At 40.9% G+C, this 24802-nt stretch overlaps 1 protein-coding gene across 1 annotated transcript in view; it reads left to right on the forward strand.

Annotated features, from left to right (window-relative positions):
- Positions 1-2899: 2899 nt before the first annotated feature.
- The window catches only part of TAFA4 (TAFA chemokine like family member 4), a 192117-nt gene continuing 170214 nt past the window's right edge, over positions 2900-24802 (forward strand). The window contains exon 1 of the mRNA XM_072598722.1: positions 2900-3610. The gene's annotated coding sequence lies outside the window, so the exon portion shown is untranslated. The remainder of the gene's footprint in view (positions 3611-24802) is intronic.

Below are 24802 nucleotides of genomic sequence, written 5' to 3' on the forward strand. Positions count from 1 at the left end.
ATTGAATCCAGATTGTGGCATGATCCTAGAGTTGAGTAAGAGATTCATTACAATTTTTATACTATAGAAGTGCATTTTGCCTTCTCTAGTTTTTATTCAGTTATTTCTGATAGCCTACATATAAAGAGTTATGCCAGAGTAAGAAGGGAATTGGGAAAGCTTTGCTACATTTCACTTTGTGGTAACAAAATTTTGTCAGTAGGATAGGAGAACTGGAATGTTTTTCTACACAGATGAAAGCAGATGATAATGGAATGGATTAAATGTCTGGACATACGTGTTGCTGAATGGAATGTTGTTATGTGAACAAATAAAAAAATGTTTCTCATTTTCTTCAAGTTTACAATGGAAAATTCAAATATCATTATGGATGAACAGTTGGAGAATGTTCAAATGGAGATCTAGTCAAGTGAGGCATTTTTGGAAACTTCTGTGCCTGCTTCCTTTATGTGTCCTATACGGAAATATGAAGAATTTGAGACAATTTTTAACAACCTTTTCGTTGTGCTTAAACTCAACCTAGTTTAAGCTGGCAGCAAACAGGACAGGAGTGAAGGCTCCAAAATGAATAAAAGGAACCTTTCAGAGGAAAGATTAAAATGGTGGCCCTTCCTCATCGCTTCACCTTATTTCATTGCACCCTCCCACCCTGTACCAGTTGAAATCTCTATCTTCCTATAAGACCCATCTTAGATGCCAAAGCTTGTTTAAGTTTTCCCTGATTCCTGCTCCCATTTTCCTTACAGTGATGTCTCCTCTCCTAAGTCTCTTTAAATGTTTGGCACTTCTCTCTTGTACGTGTTTCATTTCCCATTTATAATAGTTATTTATGTGTTTATCTTATATCTTCTACTAATGATTGTAAACTTCACGAGGATAGGGACACCATAATTCATCTTTGTATCCCCCGGGGTTTAGCATAGTGAGTACTCATAACAGGTGCTTGTTTAAATGTTTGTGGAATGAATGAATGAGGTCTTATCAGGACACTGTGATAACTTTCTACTCTGGGTTATCTGTAGTGATTTGGTACGCAAAATTCAGTCCATCAGATTATTTTGAAACCAGTAACTGACAAATCAGTGGAAATTGGCAGATACTCTACATGCAGGCTGTTAGTGAAACATGCTTCCCATAGCTTCCACTCCACTATGAAATAGTCTGAAGACAATATTCAAGTTGGATAAGTCTTCGCAGAGAGAGATGCAAAAAAAGACCTTTAATACCAGTTTATTGAAGGGATATCAACTTGTTCTTTTTCAGAAAATCCTAATATGATTTTCCTTTTATGAATGAGAAAAAGAAAAGTTAGAGATGGAAAGTTGGGAAAATAAGACTATTTGCTTCAAAGGACATCCCAGATCTCTCAGGATGCCATACTACTGGGATTTTTCTGAGTTTCTGAAAACAACTACAACAACAGATAATATTTATCGAATATTTTCAGCATGCTATATACTAGGTGCTGGGTATATGAATGACAAAGAATGAAACAATGCATGTAAAATATGTACAATACAAATATAAAAGTAATACAGATATACACAAAATGTACAAGAGAGTTTAGAAAGGAGGGCACTAACAGTTGAGGGGGTATTAGTAAAGGCCTCACGCAGGAAGATGGTGTTTGGTTTCATTTTGAAGGGAGAGGACTCTTATTAAGTATGAGTAAGATGAGAGGAGGGCAGCTAGGTGGTGCAGTGGATAAAATGCCAGACCGGGAGTCAGGAAGACTCATCTTTGTGAGTTCAGACACTTACTAGCTGTATGACCTTGGGAAGATCACTTAATTCTGTTTGCCTCAGTTTCTTTATCTGTAAAATGAGATGGAGAAAGAAATAGCAAACCATTCTAATATCTTTGCAAAGAAAACCCCAAATGAGGTCACAAAGACTTGTTTGAACAAAAGGATGAGTGTATTTTGGACAATGGGAGGGAGGGTCATGAGTGAGGACCTGAGGGAAAACCAACTGGCTGGATGACAGGGTGTGGCAGAGAGGGTAATGTCCAAAGAGACAGAGTGAGGCCGGTTGTGAAGGGTTTTTAAAAGATCCACAGATAAGTCTATATTCTCTCCTACAGGCTCTAGGAAGCCACCCGAGTTGGTTCAGTAAGGGACAGTCCAATGCAGAAGAGGCTCTAGTTTCAGGTCACCTCTGAGTCTTTTTCTTCTGTTAAAATAGGGATGATGAATTCTTCTTAAAGTTTTTTTTTAGTTTGATGTCAACTTGGCAACACTGCAGTCTTGGTCTGTAGTGGCCCACTTTTCCAGTGGAAGGGCTTCGGGCTTAAGTGTTAGAGGATGATCAAAATAACGTGGCAAACGTATGTGGTGAGCACAGCTGAGAGGTCAGAAGTGCTTGACATGAAACTCATTATTTCAGTGCAGAGGGCGATCGAGGAGGGCCAGACAGGCTTTAAGGGTATTTCTCCATCGAGGGTCTAGGAATGGGACTTTTTCTTTTGAGACATGCAAGGTTACATAACTGCATGAATTATATATGCATGCACTCCTTGCTGCTTCATATAATAATGCTTGTTTGTAAACTGCTGGAAGGCCCGGGGATGGTGAGGTCGTGAGGTTTGCTCATCTTAAGTCCAGCTACCAGAGGCTGCCTCGGAGGGTTTTTCCCAGCTCCAGGTAGGAAGAACAATGATGACGCTGCACCAGTAGAACTCACTCACTGTCCTTCCCTGGAGACCCTCGGGATCGCTTCCCTTCCATCCCTACCCGGCACCTGCTCCGTTTCCCCAGTGAGAAGGAGATAACAGAGCAGAAGCCGGAGGTGGTGGTGGTGGGGGGAGTGAGAGGACGCGGCAGCGGACGGGGGCGGTGAGTGACACTGCCCACGTGGACAGATGTGGAGCTGGTGGGGGGGGACGGGAGGTGTCCAGTTAGGCCCTGACCAATCAGGTGGGCCCTCCGTGGGGGCTGGATCCAGACAGTTCTCTCTTGGCTTTCTCCCGGCTCTAGCAAGCTCGGGCTGAGTGGCAGGGTATCGCGCCCTCCCAGCTGCGCCCCTCGACGGGGAGGCTGGCCGGGAAGGAGGACAACTCGGACCGTCGACCTTCCGCTTTCGCCCCGGCGTTCTCAGGGTTTGCTCCTCTCCTTGGTTATTTACTTCGCGGTCCCCCAGGAACCCGGGGTTGCCACTAGTCTCTTTGGCAGGACTTGAGAACTTCTTTTTCGCGCCTCCCGAGCAGGGAGGCAGAAGATGGTAGAGCTTAGTGGGTTCAGGACCCCTGACTGGGCTTTCTCAGAGCCCTAGTGAGGCGACGGCTCAGCTCCCTGGATACCCCGCGATCGGCCCCAGTTTCCCTGATCCTTGAACTCCCCTTCTACGGACCCTTCCACTCCCTGGCTGGAATTAGGGGGGCTTCTCCCCGTCCCCGCCCCGGCCACAGCTGTCCCTTTCCCGGGACAAAGCTTTCTGTCTCCTTCATCACGGACTTAAGTCGTGTAAACAGAAGTGGCAGAGAGCGAAAGAGCAGGCAGGCAGCCAGGCAGGCAGAAGCAGTGGTTGGTTGGTGGGGCGACGCGCAGCTGTTGGTCCTGACCCTCCTCCGCTCGGGTTCCCCAGCCTGTCTGCCTCTCGGGTGCCTCTCCCAGGTAAGGACTGGGCTGGGGGCTCAGAGCAACGCGGGGCGCGCTACAAATGATTGTTGGGTTGGCAGAAGGGATCCGGACGCCTGGAGGTGGGGCACAGGCAAAGGAGCTCTGGAAAATCTTTGGAAAGGGTTTCCCTCTTTCTCCAGAGGGGTAGAGAAATTAGGTTGGGTGGGCGACTGCCGGAAGCAGCCGCAACCAGGGCTCTGAGTAGGTGCGTTGAGGCACTGTCCAGAAAGCGGCTGAAGGACTGAGGAGCGGGGTTGTGTGGTTCGTTTTGGGTGGAGAAGAAAGGGTAGCCAGTCTGCTTAGCCGCCGCGGTTCGAGTCGGGGGCGTTTAGCCCTGGCACTGGGAGCACTTGGAGGCAAGAGTGAGGAGAGCGGGAGGGTAGGAGGATGTCCACTCCATGCTGGGCAAAATCTCCAGGGGATGCGCCCGGATGTTGCAGGATGCACTGGCCAACAGCTCTTAGAAAGAGGGACCTGGGGTCGGCTTGCTGGACTCGCTCTCTGGATAGCTCCCTCATTTCTGATCAGGGCACCCTGGGGAGCGCCAGGGCTTTGGGAGAGACGTTGGAGCAGTGCGGCTCGGGATGCAGGGCCGGGCGGCAGCAGCTTTCAGTAGAAACTCCGCAAGGTACTCCAGGCTAACCCAGCTTCTCCAACTCTTCAGAGTTGGAGATTCTTGGATCCTCAGTCCCCGAGGAAAAGCGACCCCCAAGTTGACGCAGTTGCCATTCCCATACGGAGCCAGGCTGCTCTACGCTCCTGTGCTCCCTCCCAACCCCGTCCTTTCCTAGCCTCTTCTCTCCAATCTTTGGGCTCTCGCAGGGACGTTGGTTTAGGTGTTACTCTGAGAAATCCGAACCAGATCCGTCACAGCCAGACGCTCCGTTCCCCTGCCACCCTGCTCCCCTCCTCCTTTATTCTCAGCCCGTTAGCACGAACAGACAGTTCGCTTGCTGTGTTCTCTCTCTTCCTTTCCTCCTGTGTCTTCTCACTTTGTTACTTTGAGACTTGTAGGATCCAAGGGAGACACCCCGAGCGCCGCTTGCTTGTGTTGGAAAAGAACTTTTTCAGGCAGAGGTAAAAGAGGTAAAGAGCCCTTTAGGAGCTAAGATTGATCTGATAATAGCAGTGGCAGGGTAAGAAACGAGGGAAGAATGGGGGAGGAGAAAGAGGCAAGAGGACGAGGGGAAGAGAGGGAGAGGTCACTACACTGGGCAGACCTGGGCGGGGTGGGGGGGAAGAGGAATCTGGGGGGTGATGATGGGGTAGCCTGATGCCACTAGAATTTGCTAAGAGTTTAATCTTTTCTGCTTACAATCATCTCCCCTTCGACCTTTAAGATGCTGGAAGCATCCATCTCCACAGTCTTGCTGTGGCTGATTTGATCTGACAGGCAAAGATGCGCTGCTGGGATGGATGGATCCGATCCTTTATCCCTCGCCTGATGTCTGTGACATATCTTGGGTAGAGTGGCTGAAGACAATAGCTTATGCCCCACTTGCAGCCCCCAGCCCCCTCCGACTTACACAAATTAATGCCTTTGCTTTCAGATCACACACTCCAGACTGGGTTAGATCCCTCCAGACGACTAGCCCTAGGAGCGATTTGTCTGAGGATGTGAGTAGAGGTGTCATAGGTACCGACTTGAAAGTATGTTTTCGAACCTGCTTTGTATTTTGAACTCCCTGTGGAATGAGAATGTTAGAAGCGACCACAGCCTTGTAGCATTACTGGAGCATTCTCCCAGCCGCCCACCGGTCAACGACATTACAATATGGAACGCGCAGCGTTTGTAAGAATGGATCAGTGGGCAAGTATGCACGCCTTCAGCAGGAAAAACAACACTTAACTGCAGTGACTTATTTATGAGAGCAATTTTCAGACTCATTAGAAGTAATGATGACTTATATGCTCTAAAACTGACCCCAGGAGTTGGCTTGGATGGCGCTTCTCACTTGACTCAAAGCTTTTTCTTGGCTGCGTCCTAATTTACCAATCAGAATCTTGGGAGGCTGAGAGCTTCGGCCAGGGCTTCTTAAGTGCAGGTGCCCAAGTCTTGGACTTGGCATGAGCTGGCCAAACCCTGGTTGATCTTCACCGCAGTTATCTTTACTACCCTTATTGAACATACAAGCAGAAATCATAGCTCCTGCGTTTGTGATAAGACTTCAAGCGGCTCCTGAACTGTTTCTCCTGCAAAAATCTGCTCAATTCCGAGAAGCACTTGCTGCACATTTGTTTGAGTTTAGTTTGAGTTTGCAAACATGCAAATAACTCGGTGGGGTTTTAATTGCTTTCATCAGCCCCGATCTGTGGGATTTAAAAAAAATGGGGAGGTTCCATGACCACTTGTGTTTCAAATATTTGTAATCAACTCTCTTTAGAGAGGTGTATTGTTGGGTGACCTAGATCTACTGAATTTGATAATGACCATTCGATTGCTCCTCTGTCTGTGGTCCATAACCCTTCTCAGCTGGTTGTTTTATCTATTCACTCATTTATTTAATGCAGTATTTTCTTCTGTAAATGATGTGTTGATGCATAAGATATTAAAACTGCATTTGTGGAGATTAACACAGGAGTATGACATCATCACCAGCCAATCCTGTGACTGTCTTGAGCAAACATTGACAAAAGTCCCATTATCATACAAGCAAGGGAGTCCAGGCTACTTCTAAGTAGGAAAATGGAGGAAAAGTCATTATTGTAACACTCAGTTCTTAATTAAATGTTGAGGTGGAGAGTTTGGGGGATTTCTGTGTTCATCATACAGTTTCAGGATTGTGGTCATACAAATATACAATGAATTGCATGAGTATACTTTTCATATCTTTCATTTAACATCTCCTCCTCCTTCCCTTTTGCTCAGTCCCCCACCCTCAGCCTATATTTGAGTCTGTTGGCCCATAACTATTTTGAGATTATTTTGATAAATGGGCCAACTCTTTGATATTTTGTCCGCAAGACAGATGAACCATTTACTTTTCATTCAGATATTTGTTGTTATATAAATTCTGTACCCAGTGCAGTGGAATTACTTTTAGCTCTAAAGACACCATCAAGGAGGGAGTGTAAATTATTCAGTAGGTAATCAATCAATAAGCCTTTATTAAAAGTGCCTACTATGTGCCAGGCACTGTTCTAGGTGCTGTCTTTTTTTTGTCTCACCTTGCATCTTCAGGGAGAGGATCTGATTGAGCAGAGAAGTCTGTAAAGGGATTTGTGAAATTGTCTTCCATTCTAGCAACTCTTTGTGATGAAAATATTTTTTAAGGAGGAGCCTGATCTGAAATACATGTTGATCCTGATAATGCCGTAACTGAAATTGTAGTGTGTGGATGTGCCTGGTTGTTGCAACCTGTCTCATGTAACATCTTAAAACCCCTCAAAAAATGAAGTCTCTATTCCCTGATAATATCCATTCAGGTTAAATTAAGTCATTGTTTTCCTCTTTCCCCTCTTCCTCTTTGTCTTCTCTAGCCAATTACAACTTCTCATTCCAATATAATCACAAAATATCAATAGTTCACACTTATATAGTGCTTTCAGTTTGCATACTGGATTTTGCATATTATGTCTTGTGATAGCTAAATTATCTCTTCTCTTATGCTGACATATATCTGATTTAAGAATCCAATCTTAGGACTCTAGAAGGTAGGAAGGGGCCTGAGAAATCATCTAGGCTGACCTTTTCATTTCACAAATGAGGAGATTGTGACCGAGGGACACAATGTGATATCCCTCTAGTCATAGAAAATGAATGAGAGAACCAGAATTAGGTGCAGGTCTTTTGATGGATCTCAATGTGTTTTTCCAGTAAGACTGTGGGTATGACATTATTACGATGTTAAGTGAACCATCCATTCCCTTTGGCTACGTCTATGGCAAAACCAGTTTGACATCATTGGCTTATGTGGTGACTAACTCAATCACAAACAATAATCACGGTCTTGCCTCTTTAACTGAGTATCTTGATGGGTGAATAGATTCCAGAGGCAGCAAATATGGTATTGTGCAAGATGTTCCAAACCTAGAATGAAGTGAGCCCTCGTTATATCAGCCCCTCAGCTCTGATATTTCTGATTTTTGGGGTTTTCTTTCCTCATCTGTAAAATGAAGATTCAATTCAATTGAATAAATATTGGTTAAGTACCTACTAAGTGCCAGGCACTGTACTAGAGGTAGGGGATATGAATGCAGGGACAAAATAGTTTATATTCTACATGGATGATGCTACTTATATAACCTACCTCAGTGGCTTCCTGTGAGGAAGCACTTTATAAATCTTAAGTCATTATGAAAATGTGAACTATTATTAATAACCGCATTATTATTAATAATTACAACAGCTTAGATTTATGTAGTCCTTTAAGGCATACAAAGCATTTTATATACATTATCTTATTTGAGCCTCACAGCAACACTGGGAAGTGGGTGCTATCATTCATCCCCATGTTACAGATGAGGAAACTGAGGCTCAGAACAGTTAAGCATCTCACCCAGGTCACCCAGCTAATAAGATTCTGAGATACAATTCTAACCTGATTCTTGTTTCCAAGCCCAGCACTACACTGTGCTGAAAAGCCTGGGATCTATAAATGTGTGAGATGGTGTAGCTATCTCATTATAAATGTATTACCATGGGGAAAAACGATGATGTTTCAGTAATGTCATCTTTGTACATAAGGGACAATAGCTAATATTTTAATGCGACATTCTCCCTTTTTCTTTCCATACATTTACGGTCCTTTCAATTTTGATTTTGAAAAAAAAAGAGAAGAAATTCTATACATTTATCTATATCACCTGACATGATTAGGAATAATAGTAACTGACATTTATATAAGGTTTCCAAGTTTTCCAGGTACATACGTGCATGATTCCAATGGAGCCCTACCAACATCCTTTGAGGTAAGTGCTAGAGGAATTATTATCTCCATTGTGCTGTTGACAGCCTTGGAGAGACTAATGCATTTAACCATGATCACGTAGCTAGTGAGGCACTATTTGAGTTCAGGCCTTCTCAGCTTCAAGCCAAACACTGTCTCTTCTACACCATGTCTCTTGCTACCTGTGGACAGATTGCTTACTATCTCTGAGTCTCAGCTCCCTTATTTGTAAAATAAAAGAGTTGGAGTAGATGATCTTCCTACCGAGATTGGATTTTTATTTTCAATGTCAAGTATTCCAGCAATGCATGGATTACCAATTTGCAAAGAGTCAGAATAATAAAATCAGAGTGAGCATAATTTATTATTTTTTGATGCTTCAGAAAGCATTTCAGGGTCCTGCAGTGCCTCTGGGCTGTGCTAGTCTGAGCATCGACTATCATTGCTCTGTAGCATGTGATAATCTTGGTTGGCCAAAAATTCCAGGTAATCGAATACCCTTTGATAAAGAAGGTGTGTTCTCTGTCCATGCTGTGATATACAAGGATTGCCATTTCTATCTATTGCTGAGATTGTAGATGCTATTTCTAACACTCCAGATTAAAATCTTTCTTTGGGAGAAGATAGGGAAGTTCTTTGTTTTTGTGAAAACAACAGCTTGATAAGGTCAGTTTTTATTTGCAACATAAGAAAGATAATACCAGGCTAGGTACACTCAATATTTAATTTTGGCCATTGCCTCACAGGAAATAAGTAAGACTAATGTAGGCTTGTTAGAATAGTCTCTGCACTCTAGTTGTAGGGTCATGCAAACAGAGACACTGCCAGAGAGACTGATAAATATCCATGAATGCAGTAGCATCTGATTCCAAAGGAATTCTACCACTCTTTGGGTGTAGCCTTATTTTCTTACTTGTGGACTGGGATATCAAAAGATCCCACTTCAGTGTCTACCCCAGTATAAAATCACATAGCCTCTAAGTTATGTGGGTCATCCAGTATTCAGGCTGGAAAAATGGACCTAGGAAGAGTTACATCTGGGGATTTGTGTCTCCTACCCAGACAAGAAATAGCACCCATATGTTGGTGGTGAAGTGGGTCAAGTAAGACTTTATAGTCTCATACCCTTCTTGTATAAATGAATATGTAAATGCGGTTTTTGCATTTTTCAATAAACTCCATAACTGGTTTAAGGTAATCCAGTACTTGAAATCTACAACTAAAACAAAGACAAGGAGCAATTAAACAAAATTTAAGATATCTTAATTAAAAGGAGTCTTGTGAGGAGAATTCTGATTTTTTTCATGACTACTTTATTAGATAGACAAAACATTTCATAAATACTTCATATGTTCTAGGCACTGTGCTCAGCACTGAGGATACAAATAGAAGTAAAAAGAAAGAGTGCTGCCATCAAGGAGCTTACATTTTAATAGGGAAGGAACAAACAAGGGGGAGTAGGTAGAATGTGGGGAGGACGTCCCTGTATTGGGACAGGGCTGCTAGAATAGAGTTGGAGAAATCTATAGAGACTTGAACTGGGAGTAAAATATGACTGAAATTTCTCATGAAACTGTAGTCCAGGCTAGGGACTCATTGACTCACCAATCAGAAGAGCAGATCTCAGCATAGATTTCATTTGGTTTCATAACCATAGGACATGGTAGAAGGCCCTTTCTTGGAAATTCCACTCAGTCAACAAGACAGTGAACAAACATTTATTAAGAGTTCACTATGTGCCAGATATTGTGCTAACTCCTGGTTTTATAAAGAAAAGGCAAAAACATGGTCCCTGACCTCAAGGAGCTCACATTTGAAGGGGAAATTTTGTGTTTTTTCTTCTACTTTTCTACTTTCTTTGTTATAACATCATAGATGAAGAGCTGGAAGGGACCTTAGAGGTTCTATAGTGTGACCCCTCATTTTACAGATGAAGAAATTTTGAGAAAGACAGCAAGAGAAAGGACTTAGAGTACAGCCCAAATGTAACGTGACCAGAGACAATGGTCTTTTTATATGATTCTTTTAATGGTGAATTATTGCAATCACTAGGAGTCCTCACTCTTCCTTCCCAAGAAATTATGGCTCCATGTCTTCAGAATTCTTCAGCCATGACTGAGAGTTAGATGAGACAGGAATGATCAACCAATCCAATGTTCTTATTTTACAGGTGAAAAAAATTAAAGTCTTTTGAGAGGGGAAGAGATTTTCCCAACACAACACACTTGTTTAGGGTGGGAGCTCAGACATTGAACTCCCAGCTGAGCCTTCTTTCTACTCTAGCATATTGAATTTGAGAAGGTTCAGCCTCACGACCTTTGTCAATAGCCTTTGAAGTCAGAGACTTGGTCCTTGAACTTGAATTTTGGAACTGAGTATACTCTTTCTTTTATCCCTCCATCCCTCCTTTTCTTCTTCCTTTCCTCCCTCCCCCATCCTTTCCTCCCTTCTCTCTCTCCCTTCATTCTTTTTCTCCCTTCCTCTCTCGTTCTCTCCCTCCCTCCTTTCCTTCCTTCCTTCCTTCCTTCCTTCCTTCCTTCCTTCCTTCCTTCCTTCCTTCCTTCCTTCCTTCCTTCCTTCCTTCCGTAAATATTTCTACTCTAGTAATCTTAAGTTAAGATCCCAAATTCTACTTTTCCTTGCTCATGTGCTGCCTCATATGAAGATCATATGATCATATGAAGTCCTTGAGGCACAGGGTATTTTGTGCACTCCATTGCTTAAGGGATGTGACTGGCTGATGCTGACTAGGACCGACTTTTTACCATTATATCTAGGGCAACAAATGAAGAGGACTCCAAGTTGGGTTACTATTTCAGCCATTTGGCAGCTCTTACAGCAACAGCCAGATTGTAATATAAACATCTGTTACCTTTTCTCTGCTTTCAGAACTCATTATGCAGCCCAGTTTCACATTGCAGACACTCGGCATCCTTCTTCTATATTTTTGGATTAATTCCTTCTCAACGCACACACATGCACAGAGACAAATCAAAAGAGCCATAAAATTGGTTACCATGGGCCCAATTCTCCCAGGGCAGAATCCATCTAGCTCGGCACCTTTTAGACTGCTCTTTCCCAGCCTTACAGACCAGCTTGGAGCGTGGGTCTCCATTAAGCAAAGAGGAGGATATGAGTCCAGTCCCTGGGTGCTAATCTCTTCTTCCATGTGTGTGCTGAATTTCCATCAGTTTCATATTGGAAGAAGAGATGCACAGTCTAAGAGCATCAGAAAACTCACTGGTTAAAGTTTAGGACTATTGCTTTCCTTACTTCCTATCTCCACTCCCTAAAAAATGAAGTAATTAGACATCCAAGACCTTTCTTTTGTAGGGGTTCTTAAATTGGGGTCTGTAAACTCTATTAAATATATTTTCATTACTGTATTTCAATATGATTGATTTTCTTTATAATCCTACATATTTTATTTCATGGATTTAAAAACATTATTCTGAGAAGGGGACCTTGATACAAAAAAAGGTTAAAAATCCCTTTTCTAATGAAATTCAGCTTAAAACAGAGAATACACATTTATATTGAGGTTTTATGAATTAGTAAAATTGCTGTTTCCAAAATAAAAAGGTGCCATTAATCATATTATGTAATTATTTTGACCTTCTAATATCAATGATAACTAAGCATTGGTGTAGCTTAGTGGATAAAAGTCTTTGGGGTCAGCAAGTGTTGGGTTCAAGTTCTGTCTGTAATCTGTACTAGCTGTGTGATCATGGGCATGTCAGTTACATTTGCAAATAATAAGTTGCTAATCTGTCTCAGTGAAAGGAGTTTCCATTAATGAAATCACAGGTGTAAGGGAGAGAGCCCTGCTTGCTTGAGCATGCATGTGCACACACAGACACACACATTATCCCCTGCCACAACTCCCCCCAAAATAAAGCTAGCAGCAATACTGCTTCCTTTACTTCAACAACCAGGCAGATCATGATTTCATAAATGTCAGGAATAATTTTTGCTTCAGATAAAAAGACAAACAGGGTAGTAATTAAGGTGAAGATAAGGCCTAAACTTGATCCAAAATGTGATTGCATTTTTCTCAAAAAGGAGTAGAGGGCTGGAGAACATGGGCACAGTTACCAGCAAATGGAGTTTGATTTATGCATTGCAAGTGAGGACAAGTTTCCGTCCTTTTATAAAATTAATAATAGATCAGCATCATGTTGAGCTATGGCCCATTACAAGCGTTGAATGTTTATTCATGACTATAATTACCCTGTGGAAAAAGTCTTGGTGCACTTGCTAAGGAGACCTGGATTCAGACCTCACCTCTGGAACATAGATGTGCGACCATGGGCAAATCATTTCATACCTCTGAGCCTCATTTTATTGTTCTCTAAAATGGGGATAATAGTATGAGCTAATATGTGTAAAATGCTTTTTGAACTTAAAGTATTTTTTATTAGTCATTATTGCTTATACTTGGTGGCTGGATGGCATAGTGGATAGAGTGCTGGGCCTAGAGTTAGGAAGACTCATTTTTCTGAGTTCAAATCTGGCCTCAGAACTTACTGGCTGAGCAACCTGGGCAAGTCACTTAACCATGTTTGCCTTAGTTCCTCATCAGTAAAATGGAGAAAGGAATGGCAAATCATTCCAGCATCTTTGCCAAGAAAACCCCAAATGGGGTCACAGAGAGTCAGGCACAATTGAACAACATTGTTTTCATTTATTATTCTCATTGTAGGTTCACTAGAGCAAGTCACTACCTACAGCATTCTTTTATGTTAAATATTTAACTGATTATTGCATATGTAGTCAGTCAGAGAACAAGTATTTGTTCAAGGGCTTATTACATGCCTGGCACTGTACTGTATTAAGCTCTGAGGATACCAAAAAAAAAGGCAAAAACATGGTTCCTGACCTTGGCCAGATCACCTTCTAATGGGGGAGACCACATGTGAACAACTGTGTACATAAGACATATACATACTTGGAACAGATGGCAGGTAATCTCAGAGTCAGGCCGTAGGGTTAGAGAACCAGGAAAGGCTTACTCCATAAGATGGGATTCCAATTGAATTTTGAAGAAATCAGAGAAGCTATGAGATAAAGGTGAGGAGGGAGATCATTCCAGAAATGAGGAGGCCTAGAGTGAAGGCAGAGATAGGATACAGGTTGTGTGGTATTCAAGGAACAGCAAATTGGTCAGTGTAGCTGGATGGTGGGATGTGTAGAGGGGAGTCAAGTAAGAATACTAGGAAAGCAGGAAGAGTCAAGCTATGACCAGCACTTAATGTCAGAGAGGACCTTAGATTTAATTGAGGAAGTAATAAGGAGCTACTGGAGTTTATTCAGTAGCTGAGTGACACAGCAGATCTGTGTTTGGGTCAAATCACTGGGCAGTGAAATGGGTTGGCATGGGAAGAGATCTGAGAAAGGGAGACCAATTCAAAGACTATTGTAATAGCCTAGACAAGCTAACATGAGAGACTGTATTAAGGTGGTGACTCTGAGAGCGGGGAGAAGGGACTGTATGTCACAAAGGCTATGAAAGTAGAAAAGAACATGACAACAGATTGGATGAGTGTGGATGAGAAGGGGAATGAAGAGTTAAAGAAGAAAGACACTGAGGTTGTAAGATGACAGTAGTCATGTGACTGGGAGGCTGGGGGTACCCTTGAGAGTAAGAGGACAGTTGAGAAGAGCAGAGGATTTAGGCTGGGGAAAAATATAATATATATTTATAAATATATAATATAATTATATATAATATAAATATAGCATAATATATAATAAAATATAAAATATATAGATATGTAAATATATAAAATATATAAATATATATAATATGTATATAGAAATAATATATACATTATAGATAACATATATATGAATAAAATATATAAAATAATAAATTTCATATATGAATTATATAGTATTTAATATATAATATAAAAATATAAAGTTCAGTTTTGGACCTGAGAAGCCCATTAGATATTCAAGATCTCTAAAAGTTTCTTGAATTATCTAGTTTCTCTCCTGAGCTGAAGAGATGTGAGAATCATTTGTATAGAGATGATAAGAAAATTGATTTTTGTAATTAAAACAGTGTTGGTATACAAACTTACCTTCTTTAATCTCATGAAACCTTCAAGACATCTACAGTAGCAGTGAGGACAAGGGGGATAATATGCCCTCCTCTTATTTCCACATCATTTTGCTTTCTTCTGCCAAGTGTCTATGTTTTGGGAAATTTGCATCTTCATGTCGTTTGGAAGTTATGAAGGTTTGTTATAGTGATATTAATCAATTGATCAATTAACATTTATTAAGCACTTGCTGTATGCCAGGCATTAACATCTACTGTGTAACAGACATTCTTAGAGGTACTGGGGATATAAACAATAATCTCTAGCATTTAATAAAATATTAATTTATCATTATTTAACAAATAATGATTTCTAGCAAAAGAATGAAACAATCTCTACTCTAAAAGAGCTTGCAAGAGTAGCAAAAGTCACAAGTACATATATAAGTATATTGAATAACTTTTAGGAGAATAAATACAAATGAAGACAAAGTAGTTCAATGCAGTGTAGTTTGGGAAGTAGGTCAGCAGTAGTGGGAAGGAGGGTCAGGAAAGGTTTTGGGTCGAAGAGCACACTTGAGCTACATTTCGATGGACGTAAGGGATTCTTCAAGACAGAGGTGAGGAGGGAGTGAATTCCAAACGGAGGGGATGGCCACTTCAAAAGCATGGACGCAATAGGTGCAATGTTGTTCATGTATGAGCAACAGAGAGAGGGCCAGTTTGGCTGGATGGCAGAGCATAATATTACAATGAGGCTGAAAAGAGAGGCTGGGGCAAAAGTGTGAAGGGATTTAAAAGCTAACCAGAAGGGGTTTCATTTTGACCTAGAGACAATAGGGAGTTACAAAAGTTTTGTTGAGTAGAGGAGCGATGTGGTAATATTCATATTTCAGGAAATTCACTTTGACAGTAGTGCATAGCATGCATTGGAACGGGGAAAGATCTGAGATGCTGGGACCCAGTAGGAGGCTATTACAAAAATTTAGACAAGATGTGCTTAGGGCCTGTGGTAAGGAGGGAGCTGCCTAAGTAGAGAGAAGTTGTTGGATATGAGAGAGGTTGTGAGGGTAAAAACAGCCCGATTTAAAAATGTATTGGCTACAGGGGACAGGGAGAGTGGGGAATCAAGGCTATCATTGAAGTTGTGATCCTAGGAACCAGTAAGAATATACTTTCAACAGAAATAGAGAAGTTTAGAAGAAGGACAGGTTTTGGGGTAGAGATAATAAGCTCTGTTCTAGATATGCTGAGTATGAGATGCCATCTGGAACATCTGGCTTGAAATGTCCAATAAGCAATTGTATGATGGAGGCCTGAAAGTCAGGCTGGCTATATAGACTGAGGAATCACCTGCAAAGAGATGATTAGGTCTATGGGAGCTGATGAGGTCTCTTAGGGAGAGAGGAGAGGAGGGCCCAGAATAGGACCTTGGAGAGTGCCACCAAGTAGAAGTGTGCTATGGATGATGAGCCAGCAAAGGAAATTGAGAAGGAGCAGTTGTTATACAGGGCAGAGGAAAACTGAGAGAGGTTAGTGTCAGGAAAACCAAGGCAAGAGAGAACAGTGGAGAGAAGGGATAGTCAACAATATGAAGTCGGACTTAGAAGTTGAGAAGAAAGGACTGAAAAAACCCCATCAAATCTGGCAATTAAGAGATGGTTGGTAACTTTTAGAGAAAGCAATTTCAGTTGTGTGATGAGGTCTGAACTCAGACTGCAAAGGGTTAAGGACTGAGTGAGAGGAGAGGAAATAAAGACTTGGAGTATAGACAGCTTTAGCTAGGTATTTGAGAATGGGAAGAAAGATGAGGGAATGGTAGGATCTAGTAAGGTTTTAAAAAATCTTTTTACAAAAGGGAGATGAGCATGTCTAAAAGCAGTAGGGAAGGAATTAATAAAGAAGGGGAGGATTTGAGATGGGGAAGGTGATGATGGTTTCAATCTGCTGGGGTAGATGGGAGGGGTTGAGAATCAAAGGTTTGGGGAAGGGAGCTGACATTGGCAAGGAGAAGGGCCACCTCATTGTCAGAGCCTGGGGATAAGGGATGGTGGTGGAGATGATACCAAAGGAATTGGAGGTGAAGAGAAGGGAAGAAGAGAAAGCTCTAATTAAATGACCTCCATTTTCTTGGTAAATTAAGAAACAATTACTAAAAATCCCATTCTTAAAGTTGTATGGGTTATTGTTATGTCCAGGAAATTGTGGGTGACAATTTTGTCTGTAATCATATCATTATTACGGATGCCCAAGACTACAGTGAGCAGTCCCAAATACCACGGATGAAAACATCGCAGTGTTTTATATAACTGGCTCTTTTTAGTACAGAACATTGGTTCACCTGAATTTCGTTTTGACTGTGTGTTCTGATTTGGTTCTACACATTCCCAAATACCACTCCACTGAGTTGGCTCTCTATGCAGTGGAAAGGCATTTGCCATTTTCAGATGGGTTTGTGGCCTCTGTAATTTTTTTCTTTCTCATCTTCGATAGATGAGTAGTTAGCACACTTCTGATTCTTGGTGAATCATTTTAATGAGCTGTGGTGGGAAGGAATCAAAAATGCCACTCTTATCTTGACTTTTCTCCCAGTTTATTTGTTAACCCTTTTAAATCAATGCTAGGGTGAGTGCCAATGTTTTTGAAAGCAGAGTGGGGAAAATCACAAATTGGCTTTTCCTGATGCCCACATGAACACATTCCTCTAATTATCTTCCTTATTTTGCTGAAGAATTAATCAGGAAAGGAAACACTTTCCAGGGCCTGAAAGCTAAGGTCACCCTGAGAAACAGGCCTGGCAAGATTCCTAGAAAACACTTGTTTCATGAAGACCGGCTTTTTGATTCAAAGTTTACTCCCTTCGCATTTATAAAGACTGGCAGATCCCAAGTGTAAATTCAGATTTGGTTTTGATGTGCAAATATTTTTAAACCAAAGCATAGATAATAGGCATGAAGTTACTTGTGTTTGACTCCAGCCATATATTAGTTTCACTGTCTTCATTTGCTTAGGGGTGTCACAAGTAGTGGCTGACACTGTATACCAGACTTGAAACAATATTTATTTTCAGCAAGTTCCGTGTTCTCCAGAGTCCCTGGGTGGATCTATTTCACCTTGTCAATCTTGTCAAGGATACTTGCCCTCAAATTCTGGTATCCTCACCATTCTTTACACAGCTTTTGGATTTCAGCGTGAAAACGTGCCCAGCCAAATACTGTTTGGCTTGTTCAGGAGAATAATTAGGGTTTTTTAGGGGGATGGGGAAATAGGGTTCCCATCCTGTAATCCATTGATAAACTTGTCTGTATCATAATCACTCTGAGAAAGTATCTGTGGGTTTTTTAAAAAATTGTGAAATTGATGATTCATTTTCATCACCATATATAGACTGCTAGACTCAGAGCCAAGAATTTTGAGTTCAAATCCATGGCAAGTCACTTAAACTTTCAGAGTCTCAAATTCATCATCTGTAAAATGGGGCCAGTTGCACTCAGGCTACTTATCTCTTGGAGATCTTGTGAAGAGATTGCTTTGTAAATCTTAAAGAAATTTCTTACGAATCTTAAATGTGAGCTGATTTAAGAAACTGAGAAAAGGAATCATGAGAGAAGCATTTGTTACTTCAGTTTTGTCTGTCAAAGTTAGATCATTCTGGAGCTGAAAGAGATCTCAGATGCTATCTAGACCCCCCCCCCTTTTTTTTACATATGAAGAAACTGAGGCCCACAGAGGTTAAATAATCTTGTCTATAGTCACTGAGGGGGAAACTGGATGATAGGATTGTAGAATTAGAACTGGAAGGGAACTTAGAGGCAATTGAGTCCAACCTCCTCATTCTACAGATGAGGAAACTGAGGCCCAGAGGAGTTAAGTCATTTGCCTAGGGTCATAGAGCTATAAGTATGAGAAGTAGGATTTGAGTTCAGGCTTTTGTGACTACAAATCCAGAACTTTATCCACTGTGCCACCTAGATCCCAAGTCTTCTAACTCTAGAGCTAGTGTTCTTTTCAATATGGTCCTATTTTAAAATCTCATTCTTAAATAAATAAATAAAATCTCATTCTTAAATAAAAATCCTCACATTCTTATGGCATTTTAAAATTTCAGTAGTGTTTTTCTCACAACAATTCTGCGGGATAGATAAGGTAGTATTATTCTGATGTTGGCGAGATTGGGTGACTTGTTTATGGTGACGTAGTGTTAGAGGAGAGATTTGAATCCAGGATGCCTGATGCCAAGTCTGCTACTCTTTTTGCGACACCATGCTGTTAATTTCAGAGCATCCTAGCCTTATTTCTTCATTGGTGCCTAGTACAATGCTGTCAACCTTGTGGGCCATTCTTAATAACTTTATCACATTGAATTCCATGCATGCTACTTTTGCTTCTTTTTTAGAATGTTTAAATATTTTCTCCATGAAACATAGCTGAACGTTAGTGAACTTGTTATGTGTATTGTCTATAACATTCAAAATAAGGTCTGATCTTTTTTTGCCTGATGAGTTATCCGTGACTGCCAACTATTTCTACCTTTTTTGCCTTGCTAAGCTGAGTGTTGTGTTGCCTTATTGAGTGAGGCATGGTGGACGTTTGGGTCAAACTTCATCCTGGAAACTTAGTCGTAGGCAGGTCACTTCACCATTCTCAGACTCAGTTTCCCCATCTTCTAAATGGGGATGCAAATATCTGCAGTACTGATCTCACAGGGTTGCTATGAGGACAAAATGAGAAAGGGCATGTAAAAGCTCTGTATAAATGTCAGGTATTGCTATTTCCATCGCCACCAGTCTCAGCCCCACCAAAGCCACCACCATCTATTTATGTTCCTTGGATCATTTCTCATTGGGCAGACATGGTGGTTGCTTCTGATTTGGGATCAGTGTTATTAAGGTCATCATGGAATAATGGATAGAATACCTTAGAATCAGGAGAACTCAGCTTCAAGCTCCACTCCTGACGCATGCTGACTGTGTAATCTTGGGCAAGCCGTGTAACCCCAGGCAAGTCTCTAGGATGAAAAGCTGCTGAGCAGGGCTAATTCCTATTGGAAGAGGAAGTTGCCTCCCTGGGATTTCCTTCCACTAATGAAATAATGGGTCTGATTTCCCTGCTCCCATAGTTAAGACATAGAAAATTTTAAAAGATTATATTAGTTTAAATTTCTGTGTGGGTTGAGAATCATCTGATACAAAAGATCTGGGTGTTTCTCTTCTGCTGAAGAAGCTTTAACGGCTCCCTATTGCCTCTAGAATAAGGACAGACTTCCCCTCCATATACTCTATATGTTGTTCTAGGACTTAAGGGAGAAAGGAGGTTTTATAAACAGAGGGCTTTTTTCCCCATCATCTTGGAGAAATAAATTACATAGAATCATAAAATGTTAGAGCCAGAAAAGACCATGACATGTCATTTAGTCCAACCCTCTTGCTTTCAAGACGAGACAGTTGAAATGCAAGGGTGGGGGGTGGGGGGTGGGGGTGGGGAGGCGGTCCTTGCCCCAGCACCTCTAGGTGATTTTTGATAGAGGTGGGATTAGGACACACAGCTGCCTCTTGCCCAGTCCCTGTGCTATTTCCTTAGCACTAGGATGTATATTTAATGAAATAGAAGCTATAGCTGGATTTTACATCAGGCCTTGTTCTGTACTTGAATTATTTTCAATGTTTCATTGTTTGCAAAATGAAGTATTTACTTGGTAAAAAAGAACAAACAACTCCACCCCCCCCCCCCCCACATTTGTAAAAATGCTTAATTCTTGTCTTAGAAGTTTTTTTTAAAATTGAGTTTATGTGAGGTAATTTTACTTTACAGCTAATTTTGGCAAGAAGACAAATGTATGTATCATTGGTAGAAATAGAGTTTGGGATGGGTAGTGTCTGATATGAGGAAATAGACAGGAGAGAGAGAGACAGGCAGACATACAGAAACAGAGAGAAGACACAGAGATAGAGACAGAGAGGACACAGAAAGACAGACAGACAGACAAGACAGAGAGAGAGAGAGAGAGAGAGAGAGAGAGAGAGAGAGAGAGAGAGAGAGAGAGAGAGAGAGAGAGAGAGAGAGAGAGAGATTTGAACTTAGAACACCTGCTTCAAATCCTGGCTGTGACCTTAGGCAAGTTATTATGCTCTTTGGGACTTGGTTTCCTCATTTGTACATTTTGGGGATTGAACTAGATGCGCTAGCTGCATTGATCTTTCCCCAATTACCCCCAATTTCTAGAGTTATGCTGTCATTCCAATTTGGAATTTAAAATGTTTTCTCTCTTAGGTTAATTCTTATTGCATTTAACTAGGTTTGTATTGACAATTATTTTGGAAACCATCAGCAAACCCTTTTTAATCTAGCTGGTTTTGCTTTTAGGTTGGTATAACTCACTAACAAGACACAAGGCAGTCATCATCCCTTTGTCCTACCATTCAACCTTGTACTGAATCCAACTATGGTGAGAAATTTGGTGAATGAACTTGCTAATTTCAGTGGTGTTTCCCAACCCAAAGGATGGGCAAAATGGTCAAAAATCTCACTTCTCTCCCTCCTATTCAGCCTCTGCACTATGGATCTTGGTGGTGTCTAGTGAGAGAAGAGGAGAGAGACAGTAATGGAATGTTGGAAGGAACAGTGTGTTTTTAAAAACATAGGTTTTAAAGAGTTGATAGTTAAGAAAAAGGTTTTCATGGAATGGACTGGTAGTTGAGAGACACTAGGCTATAATGTGTGTGTGTTTATGTGTGTGTGTGTATTTTTTCCTTTTTATATTATAGTCATTCTCAAGGATATATCATCTTCTCTCCTACCTTGTGACAAAGCAAAAACATTTAGACAGAAAACAACTAAGAAAATTATCATATCTGCTGGTTTATACAACACCTTCCCACCTTCCCCCAGTCCTAGTCTCCTACCTCTTGTGGCAGTGCAGTGAAATGAAAAGAAATTTAGAGATGCTCTGAAATGATCCAAGGTCATACAGGTTTCCCCTATTGTCTTCAGAAATAAAAATCAGTAATGGTGTTGGAAGAAAACCTTAGAGGATAACTAGTTCAATTTCCTTATTTTACTGGAAAGGGAACTGTCAGATGACCTGGATTCAAATTCTGTTTCAGACATTCCTATCTGTGTGATCCTTGGATAAGTCACTCAACTTCCTTGGTCAGTTTCCTTCTCTCTAAAATGAAGGAGTTGGCCTGGGTGGTTTCAGACATCCCTTGCAGTTGTACCTCTAGGCTCCTCTTGAGAAGAGGGTTTGCTTCAGCTTCAGTTTTCCAGGACTAAGACTGGCCATTGCCACTGACCTCTGCCATGTCAAGACATTTCAGAAGCAGAGAAGGGAAAGTAAAGGTGTAGTAAGTAGTTTGGTGATTAGGATGTCCAAAATATTTGAACAGAAAATTAGGATTGAATTGTAAGACAAACAAACTGACATGACCAGTTCTGTAGGACATTGCCACCTGGGCCTGTCCTCCAGTGGTTCCTCCGGGATTGGCTAGTGGCTGGGACTGATTGACAGATGTGGTGAGCCCCAGTGGGGCAGTTCTTTGAAAAGTGAATTGATGGCTATGTAAATACAGCTATTAACCTTAAGCACCCCAGGCTGCTCCATCAAGCTAGGCAATTTTCTTGCCCTAGAAAATGTTTTTGTTGTTGCAGATTGGATTTCAATGTTCCCTACCCTCCCTTAGTTAGATTAAGCTGGTTGAATCTAAGGAGCTGGGTAGACAGCCTAAACTGCTCTGTCACTCACTCATTCACTGACTCAGTATTTACAGAGCACCTTATCATGGCCACATCCCCATGATTGGCTCTCTCAGACTCCTGAATCCAGTTACACCATGGATAATAAATATCACTTAATGTATTAAAAATATCCTCCCAAAATTACACGTGAACCAAGTTTTTGTTTACATATTGTTCAGTGGAAATAATGGTACTGGAATTGCAGTTATGGGATCATGAGCTTGAAGCTAGAAGGAGTCTTAGAACCCAAAGAGTTTAACCTTGGAATTTTACAGATTGGGGAAACTGAGTTCCACAGAAATGAAGTAACTTGCTTTAGTCCACATAGGTAGTAAGAATCAGAGAACATGGTGATGTTACTTATTGTCTGTGGGACCTAGGTCAAATATAATTTAGTTTCTCCACCTGCATCTGAGGCAGAGGTTCTAAATTTCAGAGATTCTGTGAACTTGGATGGGAAAAAAAATTACATCTTTATTTTCATTAACCTTTAACTGAAATTTGGAATTTCCTTTAATTATTTAGAAATATTATTCTGAGAAGGGATACACAGGCTTCATTAAACTATTAATTATAATAATAATTAGCATTTACGTAGTGTTTTGCAAAATGTTATTTCATTTGATTTTTATGACAACCCTGGGAGGGAGGTACTATTATTATCCCCATTTTACAGATGAGGAATCAAACTGAGAGTGTTTAGGTGACTTGGCCAGGGTCTCATAGCTAGTAAGGGTATGAAGTGGGATTTAAACTTTGATCTTTTTGACTCTGATAGCAGCAGTCTATCCATGTTGCCACTTGGCTGCCCAAGGGCTCCTTGACATAAGAACCCCTGCTCTAAGATTTCCTTCTAGCTCTGTCTATGATCTTTATTTTGACAGATCATTTCTGGCACTTAAACACAATACCAAGTATAGAGTAGGCAGTTATATAAATGTTTATTACTTGATGGACTGACTGAAGGCATTAGGGGAAACTTGTGTGACCTTAAGAAGGTCATCTGAGCTCTTTGAGTCTCCTTTTCCTCACTTGTAAAATATTGAGGTTGGTCAAGATCTTGGAGAATTCATTTTCATTTTAAATCTATGTCCTTACTGTGTGATGTTCTGAACTCTATTTAAAGAAAACTAGGCAAATCCATTTATAGGAGAAATAATCACCCCTTAATTTATCTTATCCCCCTGAGTCTGAATTTTTCTAAACCATTTCCCCCCTCCAGTTTGGTGTATCTATTCAATGACAAAACTATCCCATTTGTTACAGAAATCTTCAGGAGAAGATGGGAAGAGACAAAAGATGATCCAATTGCCCAGTTAAATATTCAGTTGACTCTGACGTGGTTATTCAGTCATTGGAGGGAAGGAGAAGGGGACATCTGTCAAGTCACTTCTTTTTGGGAGGTTAATGGCTAGCATTTATATAATGCTTCAAGGTTTGCAAAGACTATTTTTTTTTAAAAAGCCTGATAGCTACCTTGCAGAATATTTGGTCTGGGTATTATTTTCTCTTTTTTATAGATGAAGAGGCATAGAGGTTGAGTAGTATCTTTCCATCATTTCTCTGATGTCACGGTCTTCTTCAAAAATGAAGGATGAACACAGACTGTCTCACAAACCATTCTGCCACCTGCCAGCATGGGTTGAAGAAACTGTTCAACTTTGCTATTTTTCCTACTGTAAGGATACACAAACAATTCCACTTTTATTTTTCCTTAATTTTAAACCTTGATTATATAAAGAGTATGGAAAAGAAATAAAATCTCATCATTTTAGCAGGTAGTATCCATGAACTGTAGGACAGCTAAGAAGCACAGTGGATAGAGTGCCAGGCCTGAAGTCAGGAAGACTCATCTTCCTGAGTTCATATCTGGCCTCAGATATTTACTAGTTGTGTGACTCTGGGCAAGTCACTTAACCCTGTTTGCCTCAGTTTCCTCATCTGTAAAATGAGCTGGAGAAGGAAATGGCAGACCACTCTAGTATCTTTACCAAAAAAATGGCATCATGATGAGTCAGATATAATTGGGAAATGGCTGAAACAATCAGTTGCCACTACTGGAGGTCCCAAAACTGAATTCATATCCCCTAAAGTGTGGTCAAAACTCTTAGGAGCTGTGCAGCAAGGTGACAACTCTGGAGGTACAACTAGAAGAGTTGTATATAATTTCCTAGACAAATCCCCAAAGAAGGTCTTGAGCTTGATATGTCCTTGGACAAAATTAAAATGTTCGTGATTTTAAGGTGAAACTTTGAAATGCAAAATTGCACTTAGACAAGGCCCAGGTCTCTAAAACCCGCTACCAAATATCTAAGGAGAGCACCAAACAATGACTACCTGGATCCTATGTGAGGGGGCATTCATCCAGGAGCCCATATAAATGTCTATATTACATCTGAGGTGACTGAGTCTTTCATGAGGTGAAGAAAGTACCATTATAGGGAATTCTTCATTTCTTTTTTTCATTTGTTCATTCATTCATTTTGTTTATTTCTCCTTCCTTTATGTTTCTATACC

The sequence above is a fragment of the Notamacropus eugenii genome, chromosome 3, assembly GCF_028372415.1.
Source record: "Notamacropus eugenii isolate mMacEug1 chromosome 3, mMacEug1.pri_v2, whole genome shotgun sequence".
Lineage (NCBI taxonomy): Eukaryota > Metazoa > Chordata > Mammalia > Diprotodontia > Macropodidae > Notamacropus > Notamacropus eugenii.